Source organism: Ambystoma mexicanum, chromosome 6p (assembly GCF_040938575.1).
Source record: "Ambystoma mexicanum isolate Mex_15411 chromosome 6p, UKY_AmexF1_1, whole genome shotgun sequence".
NCBI lineage: Eukaryota > Metazoa > Chordata > Amphibia > Caudata > Ambystomatidae > Ambystoma > Ambystoma mexicanum.
The window spans coordinates 1,145,175,256-1,145,191,399 of NC_090935.1; the positions used below are offsets into that span (position 1 = coordinate 1,145,175,256).

At 47.2% G+C, this 16,144-nt stretch overlaps 1 protein-coding gene and 1 non-coding gene across 7 annotated transcripts in view; one reads left to right on the plus strand and one right to left on the minus strand.

The window, feature by feature from the left end:
• Nucleotides 1-16,144, minus strand: part of KANK1 (KN motif and ankyrin repeat domains 1) — a 1,603,545-nt gene that overhangs the window by 514,693 nt on the left and 1,072,708 nt on the right. The gene's annotated exons all lie outside the window — the stretch shown is intronic.
• On the plus strand, nucleotides 4,780-4,941 carry LOC138512725 (U1 spliceosomal RNA). Its single transcript, XR_011281506.1, has one exon. It is a non-coding gene; the product is annotated as a U1 spliceosomal RNA (small nuclear RNA).

Below are 16,144 nucleotides of genomic sequence, written 5' to 3' on the forward strand. Positions count from 1 at the left end.
CAAATCCTGTTTTTCAGTTGTCCTAAATAATGGGAGAATAGTTATTCATATAGCCACAGCTTGTCTTGTTGATTGCAGTCCGGTGTTCATTCTTACAGTGCTCCTGGGATCAATACTGCTCACTGCATGCAACCCTAACATGCCAATCCTAGAGGCATAACACCCATAGGAGCGCATGAGAACTCAGAGGGGCAAACAGGTTTGCTTCAGAGGCATGCCACTCCCTGGTTAATGGTGTTCCACAAGAAACAATTTAAAAGGCCCGATGAGCAATGGGAAACAGGTTACTGGCCCCAAAAATGTATGCCACGCCAGGGTGATCAACCTACATCACAGGACACGAAACTATCTTAATCCAGATTATGGTGCAGTATCAGTTTGTGGATTTGGCAGAGGCTTAGCATCGGGGGAAATGTTTTACCAATGTCTTGAAATTCAAACCTCTTATCGTGCCTACCCTCAACTCACTATCGGACTCAGCTAGTCCAGAGAAATTAGTTGATGCTTACAATATCATCACAAAAGCTTTAGACAGTATCGACCCTCTTAACATGCAGAAAAGCAAACCCAACGCTCACCTGAACTCTTGGTTCACTCCTCATCTAAAATCCCTGAGACTAGAAAAAAGAAAGCTTGAAACCTTGTGGAAACTCTTCCCTGCCGATGAAAATAAAAATAACCTAATTAACTTAGCCACCTACTACAAAAAAGAAATAGTACGCTATAAACAAGAATCATACTAGAGGATTACTAAAGCAAGCTCAAATTCCAAGGAACTGTTCACCATTCTAAGGGAAATGGAATCACCCATCCCACAGACAGACGAATTCCTGAAAGACAAACTGTGGTGTACAAACATTCAACATGCCCTTATGAACAAAATCTCCCTCCTCCAAAGTAAGATAGCAAAGAAAAAAGCCAACCTACAGACCAGCAGAGCTCTTCCTAATCATCCTCTAATAAACCACCACATCACTTTAACTTCACATAACTCTCTGCCCTTGAGGTAGAAAAAAATAATCTCAGCCCTCAAACCTTCCAGATGTCAAGGGGATCGCTGCCCAGCACAGATAACCAAAGATGCCGCCAGAGAGCTGGTGCCATTCATAACCAAATCAAATCCTCATTCAATTTGGACAGTGTACCCAGCAACTTAAAGGAATCCTGGGTCCTACCACTATTGAAAAAACAATCATTGGACCAGACTATCCCGACAAACTACAGATTGATCACCACGGTACCTTTTTTACTTAAGATCCTCGACAGAGTTGCCTACATCCAAATTCAGAATTACCTTGAGAACAATCACCTCTTTGGTGACCGCCAATCTGGCTTTAGACCCAGTCATGGCACTAAGACTGCCCTAATGGACGTAAAAACACAAATTGATGCACTCAAGGACCACAGAAAAGTAGCACTACTGCTACTCCCTGATCTCTCAGCCGCATTTGACCTGGTCGACCACCAAGTTCTCTGCAAACACCTTGCATCAGTGGCATACTTCTCACAAGTTGATGCGATCACCTGGATTAAATCATTTATAAACGAAAGGACCATGAGAGTCTTTTCTCCGCTTGCAGCAGCTGATCCAATCCCGATAACCTGTGGTGTGCCACAAGGTTCGTGTGCATCCCTGACCATGTATAATATATTCACCAAGCTTCTGTTCGACAATCTGGATGATCTGGATGTCACCTACACTAATTATGCAGATGACACCCAGATCCAAAACCCTCTCACAGGCGACTATGACAAGGACGTGGCTATGGTGAATAGAATATACCTCATAATTCAGGCCTGGATGGCCGCACATGGCCTATGCCTGAATGTTATGTTATGTTACCTACACTTAGAAAGCGCACAGTCGCCCAAGGGCATCATGGAGCTGAAGAGGAAGACTACTCAGGCAGGGGAGGAAGCCAAGGGGTAGATTGCTAAAAGAGAACAGTCGTGAGTGCTCTTCTAAAACCAAGATGATTGGGAATTTTCCTCATGCGATGAGGAAGGCTGTTCCAAAGGTTAGCTGCTGCTATGGAAAAAGCCCTGCCACCGACCCTCGTATGGCTGAATCTTGGAACAACAAGAAGATTTGCAGTACAGGAGCGTAAATTCTGTTCGGGGAGATGGCGGGAAAATTTGGTCTGCAGGAACTCGGCCCCTTGACCATGAATAACCAGATGAACTATACACAGGGCCTTGAAATGAACACATTGGCTGACCGGGAGCCATTGAAGTTGGCGTAACACCGGGGAGATGTGAGCTCCATACAGGGTACCCGTGGCCAACCTAGCCGCCAGATTCTGTATGCGCTGTAGCCACTGTATTTATTTATTTATTTGCATTTGTTGAGCGCACAGCAGACCGAAGGCATCGTGGCACTTGTTACAGTTGTGCTTAAACTTAGTTACATACAATTCAACTATGTATATGTTACATTGGACGAGATGGCTTGGTTACATACATACATTGAAAGGTAGGTATCTGGGTGCGAGTAGTTCATTGAAGAGAGCAGTTTTGAGTTTTTGCGGAAGGTGTAGAGCAGGGTTGTCCAACATACGGCCCGCGGGCCACAATGCGGCCCTCCAAGCCATTTTATGTGGCCCGCGAGGCCGTATGTTGAACAACTGTTGAGTAAAAAAAAAAAAAAAGATAAAAAAATGTGCCTGTGCGTAAAACTAACTTCCTCTGGTGACCCCATGGGGTAGTTACAGTCCTCAGCCACGACGGATATCCGACAAACATTGCAGAAATAAATACATTTGTCAACCCGGCTGGCACATCAAAACACTGGGCGCTTCTGCCAGCTGCGACCAGGGAGGCTGCAAAAGGAGCACCAGCGTACTGGCGCCTGCAGAAAAGGGAAATGGAATCTCATAAGGCCAGAGGGGGTGAGGAAACCATGGCAGCCTGGAGGGCCCGCGCAGATGACTGACTTTACCCAACCCCACCGACACCTCTGCGTACTACTGCTGAAACGCTCCAGAGCCTTCCTAAAATCAACGTGGGCTTCATTTGGAAACAGGAACACACAGGGCCACAACACATTGGGAGATAAGCGGCCGCTGGCAGAAACTGCAAAGAATTGATGCCGCAAGGAGCATTGTGTGTTGGAACAGCAGAGGGAAAGCAGGCGTGACCCCTCGACACGGCAGGTCGTAAATTGTACGACAACCACATTTTAAAGCGCATAGCCATCTGAAAAGAAGAAAGGGGAATACCGTGTATACACAGCAAGCTGCAACCTCACTGGAACACCAGTTGCACGGCAGGCATACCCCAACGAGTTCTCTGGCGCCTGAGCCAGCACAAAGGGTGACTGAAAGGCCCTACCCTTTTGGACATACTACGGTTGAGCAGCAAACTACACTTAACTATGGCAGATGGGGGAAAAATGTATAAACACACGCATGCGGAACAAACGCCATTTTCTGTATCAGCTCAGGCACAATTGGAAGCAGGACGACACAGCTGAAAACATTGGGCGCAGGTTGGTGCAAAGTTCATAACAGAGATCTGAATAAGAATAACAATGTGACCAACACATTTTTTGAACAAAACGCGGAGGAAGAATGCTGCCCCGACTCAAAGCACAAGCGGCGGAGAAAAGGAACACCAAAGGCTAGCGCACAATATGTTACCCTAGTAGTGCCCCAATAACACACTGCAACCTGCAAATGGGCCTCAGTGGACCACATGCCAATGTTTCTGTAAATTGCTTATGAAGGTTACACATATTTTATTCAGATCCACATGGGGGGTGGGGGGTGGGGGGTGGGGTGGGAGCTTGATATATCGCAGATGGGAGCCCCAGTCCCTTTGCCAATTCAGTCCTACACCTTGCTGTGATGTATGATATGATAGGTTATTTATAACGTGCTTAATACCCATGCAGCAGTGATCCCAATCATAAAAGTAAAACAGGCAAGCCCAACAGGTATAACTTATTTTCACTCTTTTGGTAGCGCAGTCTGAGGGCAGCCTATACCCTTCAGGAGAGGTGTGAGCTGATACAGTTGCAACACAAAAAACAATAGTACTATGTTCCCAAAATACCTTAGTTCTTGTCTTTCGGATCTCAGCAGAGCCAGGATTTTCAGCATCAGACCAGGAGCATGGGTGCCTTTGCGCCGGGCTGTGGTCAAGTCGGAGAGCAGCAGCCATGGGCCCTAATGAATGGGCCCCAATGATGCAGTTGTTTGGCAGTGTTGCTGATTTGCGGGTAGAAAACGCTGGGAACAGTAGGCCATGTCAAGTGGATGGCACTGGAAGACTCAGTGACCTCTGGGCCCGGACAAGGGAATACTTGCCTTTGGCGCTGTGCAGGCTCGGCTGACACAACACGGCATATGGTTACGGCAAAGATGTCAAAGCTTCAGCATTGTCATTGAGCAGAACTCTGCGATTCAGGGGTGGTGGAGCGTCGAGGTCCAGGATGATTATGATGGTGTCAATGGGCCCAGCGCTGAGCAGCTCCGTTCAGGAGGGCCATGGGCCCGTGTGGGGCAGACTGCAACAGGCCTGCTCGAACCATTCTGCAATTTATAGGAATCTCGGGCCGAGCGGGGCCTGATGGGAGAAAGGAACTGCTACAATCTGCTCTTCTCATGGGCTCTGCCTGCCGGAGCTTCCCCCTGCACATTGGACAGGCAGCTCTGCAGATGCTCACAGCTTCCCGGGGGTGGTGGGGCGGGGTCCAGGGCTGGGTCAGGGCCTGCCTTCTCACCCTCGCTTAGCGGGCCTTCCAGAACTGGCCAACCCCTGCCGTCTTGCATGCAACTCATACTTAGTTGGCAGGGGAGAATCTGATCTCAAGGGCAGATCTCCCAGGGTGAGGCTTACCCATTGCACATCGGATTTGCTGACCCCTGCTATGTCCCCAAATGCGGGATACGCGACTGCATTATTTCTGGTAGTGGGGGACTGCGTTCGCGCTCTCCCCCGATTTATTGGTGAAAGAAAGAAAAGGTAAAGTGTGCACTAGGCCTGCTAGGTTTCATACTTTAAGATTGTGCTCACATTGCGTTTCTTCAATTAGGTTCACCTTTGGGTGATCGCTTTTCCACATTTTATCTGTTGAATTGAATTATGCTCATTTCATCACCACAGAAGTAATGTGTATTACAGAGATAAGCTGCCATATGTATTGGGCACACTGTACATGCTCAGGCAGCATCAATCATGCTTTGTACAGGACAATGCTGGCCTAAATTGAGAACAGCCAGCATAGACAAGTTGCTACAGAGGCATATTTTGGGTACAACCAGCATGACAATGTGTTTCATCAGTTACAGTGCTGTCTTACACTGTGGACACATTGATCATTAAAATGTGTTGTGTTGTAAAATGTTCTTTTCTGCTGTTGGTGATATGGAATTTTCATGTTCCCCTTTAGAACTGATTGTAAACTTACGGCTTTTTGGTCACCTTTTCTGCTGTAAAATGCACCATTTCAACCCCATATTTGAAAAATAATTCTTGGGGGGGGTACCCCCCCAAACCCTCCCTAGATCCTTGTAGCTCCCTCGTTACGATCGGTCGCCCCCACCATATAAGAAAAATATTAACACAGACACTGAAAGAAATCACAAGCAACTAACCTTTGATCACTGCCCATGACACCAAAAGCTATCTTTGGGACTGCATGGCTATCACTGCCTGTGATGCTATTGTGTCAAAGGTCACACAATATCGCTTTCTTTTTAATATACTGCTTTAGGTGAGGTTGTTGACTTTTGGCTCGCCGGCCCACTGGGTGACAAAAAGTTAATACTTCGGCCCCACATTCAAAAAGGTTGGACAAGCCTGGTGTAAAGGGACGTTTCGGCTCTGAGGTCAGTAGGGAGGGTATTCCATAGCTTAGGGGCGAGGTAGGGGAAATCTATTCCCCCTGCCTTGGTCCTGTTGATGCAAGGTATCGTTAGTTGATTGGTATATCATAGTCTAGTCGGTCTGGTGGATTGTGATCTAGATATGGTGTCAGATAGGTATGAGGGTGTTGAGAGGTTAATGCATTTGTGAGAATTTTGAAGGAGATGCGGTCCTTGACTGGGAGCCAGTGGGCGGTCTTTCTAGCTTGTGTAATATGGTCTCTTTTCGGTATGCTGAGGGCCGCTCTAAGAGCATTGTTTTGGGTTGTTTGGAGTCTGGTTAGATTTTTTTTTGAAGTGCCAGCTAAGAGCGTGTTGCAATAGTCGAGTTTGGCTCCTATAGTTGCTCTAGCGATGGAGAGGCAGTTATCCTTAGTTGGGAACGGTATTATCGCATTGATGAGTTTATTACTCAGTGCGGAGGCCGAGACTATGGCACTGACTTGTTTATCCATGGACAGGGTTGCGTCAATGGGGACACCAAGAGTTTTAACAGAGGGTAATACTGGGATTACACAGTTATCTATGCTGAAATTGAGGTACAGCGGGTTAAGGTTGGATAATGTGGATTTCTGGCCAAAAATGATGATTTCGGTCTTGTACCCGTTCAGACAGAGGCCGTTAGTAGCCATCCATGCTTGTATGGTGGAGTAGATTTGCTGCAGTGTTGTCGCGTCTTGATGATAGTGCCCCGTCAGGGGAAGGAGCACCTGGGTGCCATCAGCATAATTTGTGTATGTGATCACAAGTGCATCCAATTTGTCAAAGAGAGGCTTGGTAAAAAGATTATATAAGGTGGGGGCAGTACAGGATCCTTGTGGGACACCGCAGTGGATGATAGAGGGAGCTGCATGAGCTGTGTTAGAGAACACTTTCATGGCTCTGCCCTCTAGGAAGGAGGTTACCCATGTCGCTGCATCCTTGGAGAAATGTGCAGCATGCGTAAGATGACTGGTGTGTGTGTTGTGATCTACCAGATCGAACGCTGCTGAAAGGTCAAGGAGGTGGAGTGCAGGCTTGCCTTTGTCGAGGATGTTTGTGATTTCGTTTTTTAAGTCTAGAAGGGTGGTTTCAGTTCCGTGCCCCTTGCGGAACCCTGATTGTCTCTTTCCTAGGATAGAGTTCGATTCAAGGTATAGTTGAATCTGTCTGTGGGCGGCCTTATCTAGTATTTTCAGAAGGAATGGAACTGTTATGGGTCAGTCGTTATTGGGGTTAGAGGGGTCTAGCGTAGGTTTTTTTTAAGAGAGGGCGCACCCAAGCCTCCTTAAGGCTATCCGGGACTATGCCCGGTTTAAATGAGGCGTTGATGAATGCCGTAAGAAGGGGAGCGAGTGGTTCTGCACATTGCTTAATGATTTTTGGGGGACACACATCGCCCTTACATTGTGAGGGTTTGAGGTGTCTAAGGATGTCAATGACATCTGCTTCAGTGATTTCTGTGAATGAAAATTTGGGCAGGTTGCTTTTTTTGGCGTTGGGTTGTGCCTGTGCACGAGGGCTCTGCTTGGGTAGGGCTCTGTAGTGGTGAGATATTTTGTTTTGGGGGAGGTTTATTTTTTCAAGCATGGAAGATAGTATGCCTGTGCACCATGCTTCGTCTTTGACGATCTCATCAGTGCAGATGGGTGGTACAGTTAGTTCTTTAAAGATACTGAAGAGTTATTTGGTTTGGGAGTTGGCAGCGGTGATACAGTGGTTGTAGGTTTCAGATTCGGCACTGAAAATGGAGTCTTTGTATTTCTTGGCTATGTATAGGAAGTTATCTTTGGTGGTGTCACAAGGATTGCTCTGCCAATTTTTGAGCGCCTGGCGTTTGTTTTTGCGCAGAGTCTGGAGTTCCTCTGTGAACCAGGAGTTGGAGTGGGAGGATTTTTTCTCTTTTTTGTTTTCCAATGGGGCAACGGTGTTGACTGCCCTAGTGATGGTGTCTTTGAATATCTCTGCAAGGATGTTGGGGTCAGAGGATAAAGGTGGCACTAGGCATGGCAAGTTGAGGTATGCGCTGACATTGTCCGCAGTGAGTTTTTTAGCACTTCTGGCTAAGGTAGCCGGTGCTGTGGTAGGCGCTTTAGTGCATGGTGTTACAAGGTTGGCGACTTGAAGATAGTTGTGGTCTGTCCATGGGAGGTATTAAGCCAGCTACGACAAGTACAGTGAATTACAATAATGCAAGCGGGAAAAAACTAGCGCTGCGACTACAGCAGGGCGCATGGGTTCAGGTATCATGGGTAGAACCTTCTTCAAAACCCTCATTTAATAGTGAGCGGCTTGGCACACATCCGTCACTTGGTTAGACATGGAAAGGGAAGCAGAAAGAATGACACCCAGGTTTTTTACTTTGCATAGTGGGCTGGGAAGAGGACCCAAAGAAGCGGGCCAGAAAGCGGTGGTCCAGAGTGCAGGGTCAGGGGGGGCAGCCCACAACCAATACCTCGGTCTTGTCACCGTTGAGCTTGAGCCAGTTCTGATCCATCCAGTCGCAGACGGCACTCAAACAGTCACGAAGACACGACGACACATCAACTCGATCTTGATCTAACCGGATCAGGATTTGAGTGTCGTCAGCATAAGAGTAACAGTTGAGGCCATGGGCACGGATGAGGCAGACCAGCGCCCAGATGTAGATGTTAAACAGGATCGGGGAAAGCAAAGAACCCTGTGGGACACCACAAGTGAGAGAACAGGACGAAGAAAGAAAAGGGGGCAGAGCAAAAGTTTGTGTGCGGTCTGATAGAAAAAGAGGTGAACCAAGCAAGAACTCGGCCAGATATTCCGATCTGTGCCAGGCGTGACAGCAGGATGGGGTGGTCGACCGTGTCAAACGTGGCCGACAGATCTAACAGAGCACCAACCCCACCCGGTTTAACTAGCCTGGACATATCGTCCTGCACGGAAACCAGCACACTTTCAGTTCCTCTTCCTGGTCTAAAACCTGCCTGACCAGGATTAAAGATTTTTGAGGATTCCAGAAAGGAGGATAAGATGGGGTTTTCTGAGGGATTCCAATAGTTTGGAAAGAAAAGGGAGCAGAGAAATGGGGCAAAATTTAGCCAGAACCGTGGGGTCGAGTGAGGGCTTCTTGAGAAGAGGAACAACCCTTGCAGATTTCAACTCCAAGGGGACAAGTCCTGATTGACAAGAATTGTTTATAGCCAATGTAATTTCCACCAGTAGATCTGGAACGATCATCTTCATAATTGTGACAGGAATGGCATCCTCCGGGGAGGATGATTTGATTCTTTGAATAGCGGCTGGAACTTCCGTCTCGGTAAAGAGAGGGAAGGTCGACCAGTTGGCGATGGGTTCAGTGGGGAGAGCGGGTGGCGACTTGACAACATTAGGAGTCAGTATAGCTGGGGATTTAGCAATATTTGTGCGGATAGCTTCAAATGTATTAATAAAAAAAGAAGAGATCATTGTACAGCTATTGAGAGGGTTTACCCCTAGAAGAACAATTTACTTACCAACTGTAACGTTCTTTCGACTGGATGTTCCTCCCACGTATTCCTCATCTTGTGATAATTAGTTTCGCCAGCTTCGCTGCATCGGAAAAAAGTTTTCGTCAGAGGGCGCTGTGCTCGAGCTCCGTGTCGACGTCACCGCTGGTGTAAATGGCTCGAGCCGCGCCCGTTGGCATCAGTTCTGTTTTTTCAAGGAAATACTCGTGGAACATCTAGGCGTATGCTGTGAATGAGAGGAAATTACAAGAAAGTATAAACTATACTGTGGGGTAGGTTGGGAGGGTCGATGAGGAATACGTGGGAGGAACATCCAGTGAAAGAATGTTACAGTTGGTAAGTAACTTGTTCTTCGAATGGATTGTGTCCTCCCACGTATTCCTCCTCATCTTGTGATAGACTCCCATAGCAGTGATCAATCTGGAGGAGGGAGTACTACTTTTTGTTTTCATGTACAGAGTGAAGTCCTGCTCTGGCAAATAAACCCTCAATTGAGGAAGAGGTATCCAAACAGTAATGTTTGGTAAAAGTATGTATTGATGCCCATGTTGCAGCTGAGCAAATATCTTTTGCCGGGACTCCCCTCTTCAAAGCAGCAGAAGTGGCCATTCCCCTTGTGGAGTGAGCACGGAGGGTCTTTCCCCGCTAGTCTGTAGCATTCCAATATAGCTAGAATAATCCAGCGGAATATGGTTTGTTTGGTCACCGCTAAACCCAATTTACGACCTGTGTATCCCACAAAAAGTTGGTCGTCTTGGCGTAATTTTGCCATTCTTGGAATGTAAAAGCTGATAGCCCTTTTAGGGTCCAGCCTATGTAATCTATCCTCTTTCCCCAAATGAGGAGGAGGAGAAAATGTTGGTAAAACAATTTTCTGCGACAAATGGAAGTCGGAAACTACTTTCGGTAAGAAAGATGGTTTAACTTTCAGAATTACTTTGTCCTTATAAAAAATGGTATATGGAGGTTTACATGAGAGAGCCTGTAGTTCACTAACCCTGCGGGCTGATGTTAATGCCACTAGAAGGACAGTTTTTAGTGTCAGAAGACTCAATGGGCATGAGTGCAGAGGCTCAAATGGTATACATGTCAAGAATTTAAGAACTAAATTCAAATCCCAAGTTGGAACATGCAATGGTATTGGTGGATATACATTTGTAAGTCCTTTCAGGAATTGTATTATTAATGGTATTTTAAAATAAGAAACCTCTTCCGAGGTGTGCTTAAAAATGGAAAGCGTAGCCAGGTATCCTTTGATTGTTCCGATCTGGAGCCCCAGATTGGCTAGATGTAACAGGAAAGAAAGCACCACTGGTGTGCCACATTGAAAAGGGTCCACATCTCTATCTTTGCACCAGTTACTGAATTTATTCCAACGACACCGATACAAAGATTTTGTTTCTGGCCTCCTGGCCGAAAGCAAAATCTCCATTACGTCATCGGGAAGGTCCCAATCCTTGTACCTCAACCTCTCAGAAACCATGCATGAAGGTTGAGCGTGTTGACCTCTGGATGGAGAACCCGACCTTCTTCTTGCGAGAGAAGATCCTCTCTTTGTGGAAGACGTACTAGAGGGCAGATGGACATGTCCAGAAGGTCCGGGTACCACGTTCTCCTGGCCCAATCCGGGGCAATTAGAACCATGGTTTTCCTGAACTTTCTCAACCTCCTGATTACTTGAGGAATCACGGATACTGGAGGAAACGCGTACAACAGGGGAAAATCCCAATCCACTACGAACGCGTCTCCCAGAGTTCCTCTCTGAGGAAATTCCCTTGAGCAGTACTGATCGCACTTTCGGTTCACTGAGGTTGCGAACAGATCCACCTGAGGGGTTCCCCAAAGGGGCGAAGATCTCCAGAAGGACTTCCTGAGCTAACTCCCACTCATGGGAGACTGTGCTCCGCCTGCTCAGAGCGTCTGCCGCCGTGTTCTGCTCTCCGGCTAGGTAAACTGCCGATAGAGCGATTCCTTCTCGTATTGCCCAGAACCAGAGCTGCATTGCCTCTCTGCACAGAGGTAGTGATCCTACGCCTCCTCTTTTGTTGAGATAGTACATGGCCCCTGTGTTGTCCGTCATTATCAGGACATTCTTTCTCTGTACGGAGGGCAGGAAGGCCTTCAGCGCTAGCCTGATTGCCCTCAGCGCCAATAAGTTGATGTGTAGTTTGGACTCCGATGGAGACCAACGTCCGCTGATTGTCAGATCGTTGATGTGAGCTCCCCACCCCGTGAGTGAGGCGTCCGTCACTAATGTTATCTCAGGCCATGGTTGCCAAAAAGATTCTCCCTTTAGGATGTTGTCGTTGCAAGCCCACCATGATAGATCCTGAGCAATTGCGCTCGGAACTTGCAGAAGATCTGACATATTCCCCCGAGAATCGGGACCACTGAGTTCTGAGGGCCCATTGAAGGGATCTCATTCTCAGTCTGGCCTCTGGCACCAGAAAATTGCAGGATGCCATGAGGCCGAGCAAACTCAGGAAATCGAAGGCCGGCAGATGCTGGGCTTTCTGGAATTTTGTTACCATCTGCTGGATGTGGAGAGCTCTCACCTCGGGGGGCGAGGCTTTGCCCGAGGAAGTGTCCAAGACTGCTCCGATAAACTGGAGTTTTTGGGATGGTATCATGTGGGACGTCTTGAAATTGAGGGAGAAGCCAGGTTGTGGCAGGTGATCGACAGGTGTTCCTGAGCTTGTTCTGGGGAACGTGCTCTGATTAGCCAGTCATCCAGGTAGGGGTATACACGAATCCCTCCTCTCCTGAGACTAGCTGCTACAACTGCCATCAACTTGGTGAAAACCCTTGGAGCGGAGGTTAGCCCGAATGGCAGAACTCGAAACTGATAGTGAGAACCGCCAACTGCGAACCTCGGGTATTTTCTGTGCTTGGGATGGATCGGCACATGAAAATAAGCATCCTGAAGGTCCAATGATGCCAACCAGTCTTGAAGTTGGAGAGCCTGAAGGATCTGAGAAAGGGTTTTCTCAAGTCCAAGATGGGTCTCAATCCTCCGTCCTTTTTGGGGATGAGAAAGTAGGGGGAGTACCAGCCTTTGTTCCTCTCCGCTACAGGTACATGTTCTATTGCACATTTCTCTAGCAGGGTTATAACTTCCTGCCAAAGGAGCAGGACTGGAATCTTGGTCGAGCTAGCTCCCGGTGGATGATCGGGGGGTATTTTTAGGAAGGGAAGGCAGTAATCCTGAGCTACTGTTTCCAGTGCCCAAGCATCTGAAGTAATGCCCCGCCATTCTTTCTAATGCTGAGAGATCCTGCCTCCCACTGGTGTTTTGGAAGATAAGACCTCAGAGATTTGGAGGCAGCTGCAGGAGCGGCTGAGGGCATAGATGTCGTTCCTGAATATGGCTTTGTCTTTCCTCGTCCGCCACGAGTGACATTTCTTCTGCTCCTTTGAAAGGCCTGTCCTCTTCCTCTACTAACAGAGGAGTAGTATCGAAAAGGACGACTCCTCCAGGAAGATGTGCCCGAATAGGGTCTCTGGGGCTGCCGCTTTCGAGGTCTGTAGTTTTTCTAGGCTCTCATCAGCCTTAGTACCAAACAGCCTCGAGCCATCAAAGGGCATGTTGAGAAGCCTGGTCTGCACATTCGGTGCGAACCCCCCGACTTCCTCAACCACACAAATCTGCACAGTACTGTGCTTGAAGCCATGGATCTACTGATACTATCAGCAGTATCCAGTCCAGACTGGAGACATTCCCCCATTGCCTCCTTACCGTCATTGACTATATTCAGGAAGCCTTCCCTTTCCTCGCCTTCCGGAATATGTTCAGCCGCCGCCGAAATACATTCCCACAGGGTATGTGTGAACCTGGCCAGGGTACAGGTTAAATTGGTAGATTTTAAGGCCATGCTACCCGAAGTAAAACCCTTACGAGCCCAGGCATCAACCCTTTTATCCTCCATGTTAACCTAGTTATTGTTCCATGTTTCCTAACCTCACTGCCACTTGGATTTCAGACAATGCTCCACGCTTTTAGCATCATTGCCATATTCTGAATCCAGATGGTGTTCTATGCATTTTAGCCTCATTGCCATATTCTGAATCTAGATGGTGTTCTATGCATTTTAGCCTCATGGCCACATTCTGAATCTAGATGGTGTTCTATGCATTTTAGCCTCACTGCCATACTTTGATTTCAGACAGTGCTCTATGCATTTTAGCCTCATTGCCATATTCTGAATCTAGATGGTGCTCTATACATTTTAGCCTCATTGCCATATTCTGAATCTAGATGGTGTTCTATGCATTTTAGCCTCATTGCCATATTCTGAATCTAGATGGTGTCCTATGGGCCAGGTCCTTAACACAAATGCATACTGGCCCATCTAGCGTTCCCAAGCCCATCCTTAGCCTACCAATTTCCTTACCACTCCTTAGTATGCGTCCATTTACTACCAGCCTGGTCGCCTGCGTCATCATCCTCATCCTAAACAGTGTAACTCAACTTAAGATGGCCCATACTTACCCAACATGCCTCTTCCTACTACTCTCATCAACCAGGCACCACACCTAGACATAAATAACCTTCAGCTACCACCCACTGGTCTCCCTCGTACTATCATAGATAGGAACCTAGGACTTAGAGCTAGACTAGCCAAAATCTATGAGCCTCTCGCCCGTTCACTGCCCACTTTACAGAAGTCCAAAGAACAGCATCCTCGTTCCAATTCCTCTACTAAAACTTCCAATCCACCTTACAACCCCACCACTAGACCCACTCATAACCTCCCCAGTCTGGGCACTCTCGAATCAACACAAGACAAACGTCATACAACAGCTACTAAAAATACAGTCAGCCCTAAAAATACAGTCAGCCCTAAAATCAAAGAAGCGTTGATCAAAGGCCGATCTTTAGTAGCTCATGCCACTTAAATCGCAGACCTGATCCTCAAAGAAGATCTTGATTTCCTCGCTATTACCGAGAGTTGGCTACACCCTGCAGAAGGCCCTATGCTCATGCTAGCAGTCCCAGACAACTATTCCATCTTGAGGCAAGATCGCCCTAACTCCAGAGGAGGGGGTGTCGCCATCATACACAAATGCAGTCTGTCCATGAGACTAGCAACATCCTCCAATGTCCTCCTGAGAAACATTATCAGTCAAAGTCTCACTTACTAATTCCCAAACCCTTAATATCCATTTGATCTACCGCCCACCAGGCCCCATTGGCACCTTTGATGAAGACCTTAATGTCATTCTATCTAGCAATCTTAAAAGCTCCTCTCAAGTTCTCACCCTGGGGGACTTTAACATGGGCTAACGACCCGGCAGACCAAACAGCCAGCACCATAGCTAACACTCTTGCTGAACTAGGCTTTGCGCAAAGAAGTATGGCACCCACTCACTCGAAAGGTAGAATACTTGACTGGGTGGCCGACCACAACTGCTTAGCAAGAATCACAAAATACCACTCCACTAGTCTGGACCGATCACTACCTGGTATCGTTCCTGCTGTCCACGGACAGACCCCCACCTCCGCCTACCACCACGGCTCCTCCAACTCTCACCAGAAATAAAAAGAATATTACTCCAGAAAGACTCATCCCGAATCTACTCCCTACACTTAACACACTCCCCGATAACCTAGATCCAGAGATCCTGGTTGAAGAATATAACAAGGTTATGGCTTCCTCGCTAGACCTCAATGCCCATCTCAAACTCAGACCCAGTAAATTGAAAACGCACCTCAACAAATGGTACACCCCTTTCCTCAAAAACCTAAGGCAGCAAAAGAGAAAATGCGAGGCCACCTGGAAAAAATCCCCCTCGGCTGCAAACAAACTCAAACTCTCCAAATTATCCACAATCTATAAAAAAAATATTTACCTGGCCAAACGAACCTCCTTTGACTCTCGCATTTCCCAAGCTAAATCCAATATGAAAGAACTTTTCTCTATACTAAAAGAAGTAAAAAAAAAACATACTCTCCCTAACACTTGCACCAAAGATAAAAACTGGTGCTCTGAAATTCAAAATGCGTTGGCAAATAAGATAGTGTCCCTTTAAAGTAAAATCTCTAGTAAAAAAGCTGCCCTAAAAGACACTCTCCCCTCCAAAAGTCAGGATAAGCATACGACCATAGATCCTATCCGCTTCAAGTTCTCCAAAGTCAATACTCTTGAAGTAGAAAAAATTATCCTATCTTTGAAACCATCTAACTGCCAGGGAGATCTGTGCCCAGCACAGCTTATCAAAGATGCCGCCTGTGACCTCTCCCCCTTCATCACCAAACTGATCAATGCTTCCTTCAACACTGGTTCCATCCCTTCCAACCTAAAACAATCATGGGTACTTCCATTATTAAAAAAACCTACTCTGGACCCAGCCATACCCAGAAATTACCGACCTATAACTACCGTTCCTTTCTTACTAAAAATCCTTGACAAGGTCGCCTATGTACAAATACAGAAGCACCCGGAGGAACACCATCTCTTAGAATCTAGACAATCAGGGTTCCGTCCTCAACATGGGACTGAAACTGCACTTAATGACCTAAAAGCTCAGATTGATACTCTTAGGGACAAAGGGCAAGTTGCCTTGCTCCTCCTTCTCGAGTTATCTGCAGCTTTCGATTTGGTCGACCATTCTGTCCTATGCTCACACCTCCATACAGCAGCCCACTTCTCTCCAGAGGCCATCAAATGGATCACCTCATTCCTCAAGGGAAGAACTATGAGGGTCTTCTCCCCTACTGCTGCAGCAGACCCCATTCCCATCACTTGTGGTGTCCCACAGGGCTCCTGCGTCTCCCCCACACTGTACAACATATTTACCAGGCCCCTTTTCGATGAT